Source organism: Phocoena sinus, chromosome 8 (genome assembly GCF_008692025.1).
Source record: "Phocoena sinus isolate mPhoSin1 chromosome 8, mPhoSin1.pri, whole genome shotgun sequence".
Lineage (NCBI taxonomy): Eukaryota > Metazoa > Chordata > Mammalia > Artiodactyla > Phocoenidae > Phocoena > Phocoena sinus.
The window spans coordinates 96708864-96720860 of NC_045770.1; the positions used below are offsets into that span (position 1 = coordinate 96708864).

The following is an 11997-nucleotide window of genomic DNA, read 5'->3' on the forward strand; positions in this document are numbered from 1 at the left end:
TTTTTTCATAAGGAAAATGCAAATATACTCATTAAAATGCCAGAGATACTGTCTGATTAACCATCAAACAACTATTTCCTGCGGTTACCAGGGACCTCAGGAAGTCATCTTTGTCATCTCCCTCATTTCTTAACAAGTGCACACCTAAATCATCCTAGAAAGACAGTTACAAAGTCTTTTGGAAAGATATTTCACAACCTTCCTTGGTAACATTCCAGTATCTTGTAGTCAGGAAGTTCTTTCTAATTTGTAATCTATATCTTTTCCGTTGCAAATAAAACACATTCCGGGCTTCCCTGGTGGTGCAGTGGTTGAGAGTCCGCCTGCCCATGCAGGGGACACAGGATCGTGCCCCAGTCCAGGAAGATCCCACATGCCGTGGAGCGGCTAGGCCCATGAGCCATGGCCGCTGAGCCTGCGCGTCCGGAGACTGTGCTCCACAACGGGAGAGGCCACAACAGTGAGAGGCCCGCATACCGCAAAAAAAAAAAAAAAAACACATTCCCTCTTGTCTTCTCCACTATGGAAAGAAAACATCTGCTTAACACCACCTTCAAGAGACTATAAAATATAGGAAACCTATTTCAAACAGCTTCATGTAAATGCCACATGGCTTTCAGTGGGTCACCTAGACAAAGAACGTGATTAAGAGTCTTAAATTCCCAGTTCCATCACTGACTTGCTCTGAAGAAGATATGAAGTTAAAACCATGCAGATGCTGTACCTCAATTATCCCATCAGTAAAATGCAAATAACAAAATGAGTAAAGGAGAACTCAATTCCTCAAAAAATTAACCACACGAAAAGAGATTCTCATTCCCAATCTAAGCCAACAACTGTCACATCGCACACTCTATAGAAACTGCAGATGTTGGCTTTGATCCCTATGGTTTAGGAAGAATCATAACAGTTACATTACCATAGGGCTCTGTAATTCCACTCCTAGGTACATACCCAAAACAACTGAAGCAAGTACATGCATGTGCATGTTTACAGTAGCACTATTCATAATATCCAAAAGGTGGAAACAGTCTAAACAGTTCATTAATGGATGAATGGATAAACAAATTATGGTCTATACATACACAAAAGGTTACATACTAGATGATTCCACTTATATGAAATATCCAAAATATATCAATCCATAGAGACAGAATGCAGATTGCTCATTTCCAGGGGCTAGTGGAAGGGGGGAATGAAGAGAAACTGCTCAACTGGAAAGAGAATTTACTTTGGAATGATGGAAATGTTTTGGAACTAGATAGAGGTAGTAGTTGCACAACACTGTGCAAATGCCACTGAACTGCCGTTCACTTTAAAATGGTTAATTTTGTGTTATGTGAATTTTACCTCAGTAAATTATTTTAAAAGAAAAAAAAAAGAATGCTAGGAGAACTAATGGGCACAATAACCATAAAATGCTTACCCTTTCCAGGAAAGTCTAGGCAGAATGGTAGCCAAAATGTTTAATATTACTTCAATATAGTCAATTAGACTTTGAGCAAAGAATATGTAAATGGGAAACAAAATACAAACCAAAATAAAGTCTAGAGTTATATAGTATTCCATATGGAAACAAGAGCCAATAAATAAGTGAATGAATAAAGGGAAATAAAGTAAATAACCAAGCATATCAGCTAATTAGCTATAGCAATAATGACCATAGGAAAGCAGTAAGAAAAAGATGAAGGTAAGGAATGAACTTTAAAAACCAAAACTGGCGCTTCCCTAGTGGCACAGTGGTTAAGAATCCGCCTGCCAATGCAGGGGACATGGGTTCGAGCCCTGGTTCAGGAAGATCCCACATGCCGCGGAGCAACTAAGCCCATGCGCCACAACTACTGAGCCCGTGCTCTAGAGCCCGCGAGCCACAACTACTGAAGCCCATGAACCCAGAGCCTGTGCTCCACAACAAGACAAGCCACCGCAATGGGAAGCCTGCGCACCGCAACAAAGAGTAGACCCCGCAACGAGAAAGCCCGTGCAGCAACGAAGACCCAACGCAGCCAAAAATAAATAATTAATTTTAAAAAAGAAAGTGCTTGCTCAAAGCAGGTGGTTAATAAATATAATAATAATTTAAAAAATCCAAAACCAGTAATACTAAAATACAAAAGATCCATTAGGTAGGGAGGTGAAAATAGAAAGGCTAATGATAGCAAAGCTAAAAAGCAAAGCTAAAAAGTATACATAAAGCCTTAAACTCCAAGGTCACATATAAAGACCATGAGAATCATTATCTCACCATCTTGAGAATATCCTCATTCCCCTGCCCCTTTCTGCTTTAATACAACTTTTTCGCAAGACACCAAGGCTAAGCAGGCAAGGACAACAAAATGAAAAGGTACTGTTCCTATGTTCATGGACCTTATGATATTACTTCTTTTTAAAGTCTTACTTCTTATGGGAAGACACACATGGTAATAATCTAAATATACAGACCATCTCCACTTCCTCCCTTTCCACTTCTTTTTTTTTTTTTTTTTTTTTTTTTATAAATTTATTTTATTTATTTATTTTTGGCTGCTTTGGGTCTTCGTTGTAGCACGCGGGCTTTCTCTAGTTGCGGTGCATGGGGGCCACTCTTTGTTGCGGTGCGCGGTCTTCTCATTGCGGTGGCTTCTCTTGTTGCGGAGCAAGGGCTCTAGGCGCGCAGGCTTCAGTAGTTGTGGCTCGCGGGCTCTAGAGCACAGGCTCAGTAGTTGTGGTGCACGGGCTTAGTTGCTCCGTGGCATGTGGGATCTTCCCGGATCAGGGCTTGAACCTGCGTCCCCTGCATTGGCAGGCGGATTCTTAACCACTGCACCACCAGGGAAGCCCTTTTTTTTTTTTTTTTTTTTTTTTTTTTGCGGTATGCGGGCCTCTCACTGCTGTGGCCTCTCCCGTTGCGGAGCACAGGCTCCGGACACGCAGGCTCAGCGGCCATGGCTCACGGGCTCAGCCGCTCTGCGGCATGCGGGATCTTCCCGGACCGGGGCACGAACCTGTGTCCCCTGCATCGGCAGGCGGACTCTCAACCACTGCGCCACCAGGGAAGCCCTCTCCCTTTCCACTTCTTAAACGCACTTTAATCTGGCCCTGGCCCTACATTCCTCCAATGCCGTTCTTGCTATGATCATCAGTGATCTCTGTGTTGCTAAATCAAACAAAATACAGGTGATCACTTCCTCCCTGAAACATGCTCCTCTCCCAGTTTCTGAGATTTTCTCTTAAATTCCTTGCAGCTTGGTCCTAAGTGCTTTTCTACTCCTAGTCTATACATGCCTTTCGTCTGGGTAAACTCATCCATTTTCCTTGACTGTTAACACCTATATACTGGGGCATCCAGATTTATTTCCAGCGCCATTTTTGAGCATTAGCTCAATGACTGCTTACTTGATGGGTCCACGTGTATTATTTCACAGATATCTCACACTTAGCATGACTAAAATTGAGGCTTTCATTCCACTCCCCAACTCAAGTTAAAACCTACCCCTCCTCCAATGTTTCCACCTCAGAAATGGCAACTTCTGAGATGCTGATACTCATGCCAGAAATCTGGGAATCATACCTGATACCTCTCTCTTCCCACATATCCAATCCATCATTAAGTCGTTCTGTCCTAATTCTAAAATATCTACTGAATCTTTCTACTTTCCTCCATCTCCTCTGCCTACAGCCTAATCCAAACCATTGTCATCTTTTGCCTGGACCACTATAAGGCAGCCTAATTATTAGACTTTCCCCACTTCCTCTCTTTCCAAATTTTCCACAATTTCCAATTTTTTCCACCACAGATTTTCAAAAATTTTCACAACATAGCCAGAATAATTTTTTTAAATCACATATTAGGTTACAACACTCATTCTTAAAACCTTCAAAGGCTTCTGATTATACCTAGGAAAAAAATCCAAAATCCTTGACACAGTCCTGCCTAAATCTCTATCCTCATCCTATGCCCCCCATTCTTACCCACTGCTCATTGCATTCAAAGCACACCCGTCTTTTTTCAGCTTCTCAAATGTGCCAAGTTCTTTCCCACCCCAAGGCTTTCACACATGCTATTCCTTTCCCTTCCCCTTTCTTCCTTCTAGTCTCTGCTTAAATATCACTTCTTCAGAGAAACCTCCCCCAAAGCTCCAATATAATTCATGTCCCCCGCTATAATCTTTTTTACTTTTCCATCATAAGACTTTACATACTTTGTAATTATACATTTATCGGTGTTTTTTTTTGTAAATATTTATTTATTTGACTGCATCGGGTCTTAGTTGCAGCACGGGCTCTTCGTTGCGTTGCAGCAGTGGGCTTCTCTCTAGTTGTGGCATGCGGGTTTAGCTGCCCCGCGGCATGTGGGATCTTAGTTCCCCCACCAGGGATGAACCAGTATCCCCTGCATTGGAAGGCAGATTCTTAACCACTGGACCACCAGGGAAGGCCCTATTGGTGTATTTTTTGTTTACTGCCTCTCTCTCCTCTGGATCATAATCTCCAAAAGGGTATGGACGATGTCTACTTTTTTCACCGTACTCTTGGTATAATGGCAGTAGTTTAGAGAGTTTAGAATTGTTTAAACTATTGATAGTTTAGAATCAGTATAATTTAGGGATTAGGAGCAGGGGAGCCAGGCTGCTTGGATTCAAATCCTGGTTCTGCCACGTACGAGCTCTATGACCTTGGGCAAACTGCTTAACCTCTCTGTGCCACCATTTCCACATCTAGAAAATGGGGAGAACAAAAGTACCTACACCATAAGGTTGTTATAAGAATGAAAAGAATCAACAACACAAAGCACTCAGTACAGTACCTGGTGCAAAGCACTTCAATAAGCACTGGCTCTGATCAGCTCTTATTAGGGTATCCTCACCATCTCCCACAGAGGTAAACATTCAATAGACATTTACTGGATGAATGACTGAAAAAAGAGACTCTACTACAGTCATTAAATAGGCTTTTTTAAATGACAGAGCAGGAGTATTATAGAGATTTGGAGATGAAAACATAAACAGTTAAGGCAAAGACTGAAGAAACCCACAATTTATAATGCATAAAGGGATAACAGTAATAAAAAACTAACTCTGGGACTTCCCTGGTGGCGCAGTGGTTAAGAATCCTCCTGCCAAGGCAGGGGACACGGGATTGAGCCCTGCTCAGGGAAGATCCCACATGCTGTGGAGCAACTAAGCCCGTGCACCACGACTACTGAGCCTGCGCTCTAGAGCCCGCGTGCCGGGCTTCCCTGGTGGCGCAGTGGTTTAGAGTCCGCCTGCAGATGCAGGGGACACGGGTTCGTGCCCCGGTCCAGGAAGATCCCACATGCCGTGGAGCGGCTGGGCCCATGAGCCATGGCCACTGGGCCTACACGTCCGGAGCCTGTGCTCCGCAACGGGAGAGGCCACAACAGTGTGAGGCCCGCGTACCGAAAAAAAAAAAAAAAAAAAAAAAATAGAGCCCGCGTGCCACAACTACTAAAGCCTGTGTGCCTAGAGCCCGTGCTCCACAACAAGAGAAGCCACCGCAATGAGAAGCCCGCGCACCACAATGAAGAGTAGCCCCTGCTCACTGCAACTAGAGAAAGCCCGCACACAGCAACGAAGACCCAACGCAGCCAAAAGTAAAATTAATTAAAAAACAAACAAACAGAAAAACTAACTCTACGGGATGCTCAGTCTTTACCACTAAGCAAAAAATATGTTCACTCTTCCAGATGTTTACCCAAGGTGATTTGGTTGCTTTGACTTTTCCCTAAATATCACCCTTTTCCAAAACTTTAATCACTTTCTTCAAAATCCTTCCAGCACCAAGCACAGTTCAGATAGATGGTAAAATTCAGATACTATCATTTTCTACCTGTTTTGCAAAGAAATGTTCTTCTGTTCCTAAAATAGCTCTAGGCTGTTTTGCTACATATATTACAAAATCCTCCAAGTTTTGCCCTCAATCTAATATCTCGAACTCTTTCAGACACTGTTGCTTTGGAGGTTTTCTCTTTCCCAGTAAAGACTCATCCTCTCACTATAAGTTAAAGGACATTGAGGGGAAGGAGGGACAAATATGCTGCTTTAACTTCCTATTCCTTATTCAAGCTTTCTCAAAAGACCCTAAACTTCAATCTAAGCATCACTATTATCCGTTCTGCTTTTGAAGAACATATAATCTTTAGCTTATTATAACAATATTGAAAATGATAACAGCTGGCATATATAGTGCTATGTGCTATTCTAAACACTTTACATATGTCAACTCATTTAATTCTCACAACAAACCGTATGATATTCTACAGATGAGGAGAGGCACAGAGAGGTTAATTAACTTGCCCAAGTCGCAGAGCTAGTTAAGTACTGGCACGGTGATTTAGACCCAGACTGCCTGGCTCCAGAGTCAAGACCACTATGCTATTATTTCAAGAGTTTGGCAAGACATATTTTTTTGCCTTGTTTTCACAGGTCAGCTAGACAGAAATACTCCAATTCTTGCCCCACGTCAAACATGCATATTAATCCTCTCCAATTCAGCAAAATTTCAGATGTTTCATTATATCATAGGCATATATACCTAAAACAAAGTAATTGTGGTTCATGGGAGAATCTATGTTCTACCCTGGGAAGCAGAAATAAACAAATGATGAAATCATGAAATGTGAAATTTGCCTCGGTGAATCCTACAGATAGAAATATAATTCCAGTAAGTAGTAGGAAAAAATGTTTGCAAAACACTTTTAATTTCTTGCAGGAAAAGTACCAAACAAGATTGTAGGTGTTATTATATACACACCCAACAGCAACCTACATTTTCCCTCTCTCAATTTCACGACAATTCTCCTAAGTCTCTCCTTTTATATGAAGCAAAATACCTCAGCTTATTCCCTGCTACAAACACCTGAAGGCATGTATCCAGTTTTCAAATTCATTCAACTCAACTTCCAAAGAACAGTGTTTTTCGGAAAAAAATTAATAAATGAAAACTAACACATAAGAAGTAAAAAATTAAACTCATTAGTCAAGCATGCTGGATATTCATTAAGTCATACTTATCCTTTACTATGCCAAATCCAGTGTCATCATACATTAAGTAACAGACAAATATTTTATGTAGCAATCTTAAATGAAGACTTCCATTGCAATGGCAACAGGGGAACATTAATTTACTGAATCATGGTATGTTTCCAACTTTTTAGGGGGCTTAAGGATGCCATGGCTGAAGACCCCAATCCCCGTGAACACCCAGTGCCTTCCTCACTCCTTCATCTCTCTCATCTCTCTCTGTGTCTGCCCTTGTTTGTTTCCTTAATAGCACAGCCTAAATTTCAATTTTTATCAGATACCTGGTCAACTCTGCTCCCCACTGGAATTATCTCCATAAGGGCAGGAACACTCATGTCTACTTTTGTATCCCAGCATCTAATGAGACGTCCATAAATATTTGGTAGATGAAAAAAAGTCTGAAAAGGTAAGGGTTGAAACATACAGTCACAATCAAGGAATATATCCAAAAGGTCTGACTGGAATATTTCATACCTCAGGGAAAAACGCAGTGCAACAATACTCAATAAATAAAGGAAAAAATTTAGGTGAAGTGAAGATTATCAACTCTAAGAGCGAAGGAAGAGACAGAACAAGTTAGAAAAGACTGCACTAATCCATAAACAAGCCAGGACTAACTGGAATAGAGGGAGTAACATGCAGCACCTAAAACTTCTTTCACTAGCACTTCCAAGGACCTACTCCTTTCCACAAACATGTAGTAAGCGTCTCCAATGCATTTAATGTTTGTCACCTCTATCCTCCATGACTGTCAGGCATAATGCTGCCTTCAAAGAAGCAAGCTGTCCAAGAACGCAGATGACATCTGTTCATTGTTGCTGTAAGACAGCACAGAAGTTAACATTTGAAGAGCACTTTATCTTTTCAAAGCAGCTTCATGTATTTTTTTTCTCAACAGAAGTATTACGATAGAAGTACTATCTTTCCCATTCTTTAAATACAGACACATAAAAGCACTCAAAGCCTTGAATTTGAATCCCAGCTCTGCTACATATTTGCTGTGTGATCTTGGACAAATTATTTACTTTCTGTGTGTCCAGTATCCATGGGAAATTAATATCTACCTTAAGGGACTGTTATGAGCATTCAGTGAGATTAACACCTGCAAAGAACACCACACAGTAAATGCTCAATAAAGGACAGTAACCTTCCCTATGGCCTCCTTAAATAGTTTGTACAAGATTTCTCAGCTAGTAAGTTGGTAAACCTAGGACTTAAACCCAGGTCTCCTGATTCCTTAATCTGTTTTCTTCTAGCCACATCACTTTGGCAGACTGCCACATATTACTGAGCATATAAATATATTCTGACAATAAGCGATCACAACATTTTTATCTATCAGCAACTAATTTTAGCTTTGAGAAAAAGGGACCAAAAAAAAACGATCTAATTAACTTGGGGGCAGAAGGGGTTCGAAAATATAAAATATAAATTACCTCCCAACCGTAGTACAGTTGTACCATAGCACTTCCGTACAAACAAAAATTATGACAAGAAACAGAAAGTTCTCTCTGGGTTTATGAGGAACAACTGAAGAAAGAAACGAGCATGACTATGATTAAAGGAACTTAAGGGTATTTTTTTTTTTGGTAAACCAAACCACTGGGCAAAAAGATTTGCATCCCATTCCAAAGTAACTCTATCAGGGATGAGAAGTATCTTAAAAAAAGAGACCTCAGTGTGCTAACAACAAACTTTTTCTCCAATTCCTTTAAGAGTGAGATAAATGGGAAGAGTGAGATAAATTGTCAACATAAAATGTCAACATAAACGTTCATAAAGATCCTTGAAGGCCATAAATGTTTGTTCTGGATTCAGTGTTAATAAGCAGCATAAAGGAGCATGATCAAAAGAATAAAAGTTTCATAAATATCCTAACACAAGCCGAAAATATTTTGAAAATTATACAGTATAAAAATAAGTTATTACTCTGTTAATAAAAATAACTGATTGCTTTCAAAGTGATATACATAACTAATCTTTTTCAAGTGCTATACATAACTCCTTCTAGGACAAGTTCTAGAAGACATTCGAAGAACTTCACATCTTTAACAATCCCCAAGAGAAGAGAAGACAGAATAATTCAGTCACATCCTGAATTTGTAAATTCTGAAAAGAAATGCCAGGAGAGAGCTTGATCGACTTTGAAAGAACACAAGATTTAACCAAGAAAGGTAAGAGTTGAGTGAATTTCTATCACAAAGCAGGGGAGAAGCTGATAAGAAGCTCTACCCCTCCCCACCAGCACAACCAGATTTCTTGTCCTCCTCAATTCAACTTAAACCTCTGCTAATTATTTTCTACGGAAGCATAACAAAATGTTCCTAACATTTCTTCCTGACACTCAGAGCAAATTCTATTTATTATTTAGCATTCATTAGTAGCCACTGAGATACTACACTAACTCTAAATTCTATGCAGAACCTATCAATCTCCAGAGGGTAATGTCCCTTCCTTCTCTAAATTTTTTCCTCTGATATAAATTCTCTTCTACCATAAAAACTTTTCCAGAGAACACACATTCTTAGCCTAACTTCCCAAAGTAGATTCTCCATAAAGATAGTCTCAGGACTCTTCATGAATCCCTTTCTGGGAGCACTAAGGTCCTGGTAACTAGGAAATCACTCATGATCAAGGGCCCTTCATTTAAATCCTGCTGACCTCACCAAAATAATAATATAACAATAATAATAATAAGGAACAATAATCCTTCCAAAACTCATATGAGAAGTCTAAATCTGTTAAAGAACATAGACTTGTATAGTTTCCATCCAAGGACTACAAATTTAGTCTCTTCTCCCTTAAGAAAGCCTATCTCCTACTGATTCTACAGATGTATTGTGGAAATACTTATTCAACTTAGAATGACCTCTAGGTTACTTTCTTCAACAAAGATATTACACAAATTAGAATCATGACACTGAATCCAATGAAAATAAAACGAGTAAGAACGTGTAGTCTCCAAAATTTCCAAGCTGGGAGAGAAAAGGAAAACATAATGGAATCCCCAGAATGCTAACTTTCCATTTAAATATCTCAATAGTTGAATGATTCCTACACACAGGCTTTTTAACTCTAGTATATGCAGTAACTAAGCCACTAAGCAAATACAAAACTGGTCCGAACGAGACTCCTTGTGTTTTATTCGGACTCTTCCTAGAAAGCACTCTCTGAGGATAAATATCTGACTTCAAAATCTTGACCATCCCCTGCAGGACGTTAACCACTTAACACCACAGTTGAAAGACTTCCAAAGAGAAGCAGGCTGAGAGGAAGAAGGAGAAATAAGTATCAACCAGAAAGCAAAACAGACAGCAAACAAAATTTTCTACCAAGAAACAAAGAAATTGTTTCTTTCTACTCTCGCTAAAATGATACAGACTTTCAAAAGCAAACCAGCCAAAGATCGCGTGGTCCCTTTACTTCTGCAATCCCCAGTGACGGACTCTATATTCCTAGGAAGGAGGGATTACAGACAATCAAACGGCAAATCACTATGTGGATAAAATGACTGGTAAACTGGGGGGGGGAAAAATTGAATTGGTAAACAACAAAAAATGACTTACGGTGCATTTCAAGATCTGTCAGGGCTACGGGGAAAAGTCACGTACTAGATCAGCCTCAGTTTCCCTACCCAAAAAGGGCGAGAACATGACACTTCGCTCAGAGGAGCCAGAGGGCCCTGTTCCACAAGCCTCCACCTATTCAAAGGCCCCTTCAAAGGCCAGAGTCAGAAAGTGTCCCCAGTGCAACTGAGTCATGACACTCGGAGCCTTTGGGGGGCGGAGAGGGAGGAAGAGAGGAGAGCCAAAGCGCGCAAAGCTCTATCCGTTCCTGGAAAGCGACTTTCCCCACACACTGGGGGTACCGACACCCGCCCCAGAGCCAACGTCCCCTCCCTACGAACCGCACCGGGCAGCCCCACCATCTCTGCGTCCTTCCGGCTTCTCCCTCAGTTTCCCGCCGCCTCACCGACCGCGCCCCCGAATTCAGCCGGGTAGTTCCTCCTCCGGCCGTGTCTCCGCTGCCGACCCGCCGCCCACCCGCCGGCGCCAAGGTCTTCTCAACCCGGCGGCGGAAGGATGCCGGGCCGGGCCGGGCCTCCCAGGCTCCTCCCGTGGCCTACCTGAAAGGCGGGAGGGGGCTCAGTTTGCAGCCCAGCGAGTGGACTGAGCCACAGACTAGAAGAAGAGGCAAGGAGGAAGCAGGGGGTCCGCTCTACCGACCAGCGGGAGAAAGCAGCCTGAGCGCGGGGCCTCACGGATAAGTCAGCCTTCCACCCGGCGCCGCCACCGCTCGGAAGACATCAAGCAAGAAGACGGCGCAAAAGATCACCGAATACACGAACGCCCAGACATCAAAGGAGGAGCGCCCAGACAATCGTTCAAGGAACTAGAGTCGAGCGTCGAAAAACAGCTTCGCTCCAACTCAAGGTCCCACTCCTGTCCAAGGCATAAATAAACAAACCCAGATCATAAGCCACGGAGTAAAGCAGACTGGGCTTCTGCCATTTTCTGTGTCAGCTGCCTGCTGTCTAAATTGTTTAGAGAACCGAATTTTTCTTGAGAGTTGAAGATCAAGTCATAGTATAATAACACGTTATCTAACTATAGTTCAGCGACTACCTTATGGACTCTCAACACTATCCCAACTGAGCAAATTTGACCTTAGTTTCCTCATGAAACAGGTGAATGAAAAAGATGATAGATTGATTGATTGATAGATAGAGGTATGACAGAGAGAATGAGAGAATCCCAGACTGAGGAACAGAGTGAATAATCTCTATTAAAGCTCCAATTTAGCTCCCATAAGCATAGCAGAGAGAAACTGGAAAATTCAGGGTTCTGCAGTCTGATCTTAAGACAGGAAAAAAAAAAACCAAAAATAATACACGTACTGCTTTTCTCTTTTATTTTATTCCAAAGGCCTAGAGCCACAGGTGTTCTTCTTACGTAATAACAAAGTCTCTTTGGGT

At 41.6% G+C, this 11997-nt stretch overlaps 1 protein-coding gene across 10 annotated transcripts in view; it reads right to left on the reverse strand.

The window, feature by feature from the left end:
• AMBRA1 (autophagy and beclin 1 regulator 1) overlaps window positions 1–11347 on the reverse strand; it is a 175558-nt gene extending 164211 nt beyond the window's left edge. For 3 of the 10 annotated variants that reach the window (XM_032639179.1, XM_032639170.1, XM_032639172.1), the window contains exon 1: window positions 11149–11346. The gene's annotated coding sequence lies outside the window, so the exon portion shown is untranslated. Of the gene's footprint in view, window positions 1–7303; window positions 7421–10934 lie in introns of all 10 variants that reach the window. The other 7 variants (XM_032639173.1, XM_032639171.1, XM_032639180.1 and 4 more) reach the window with 6 other exon arrangements.
• Window positions 11348–11997: the final 650 nt, after the last annotated feature.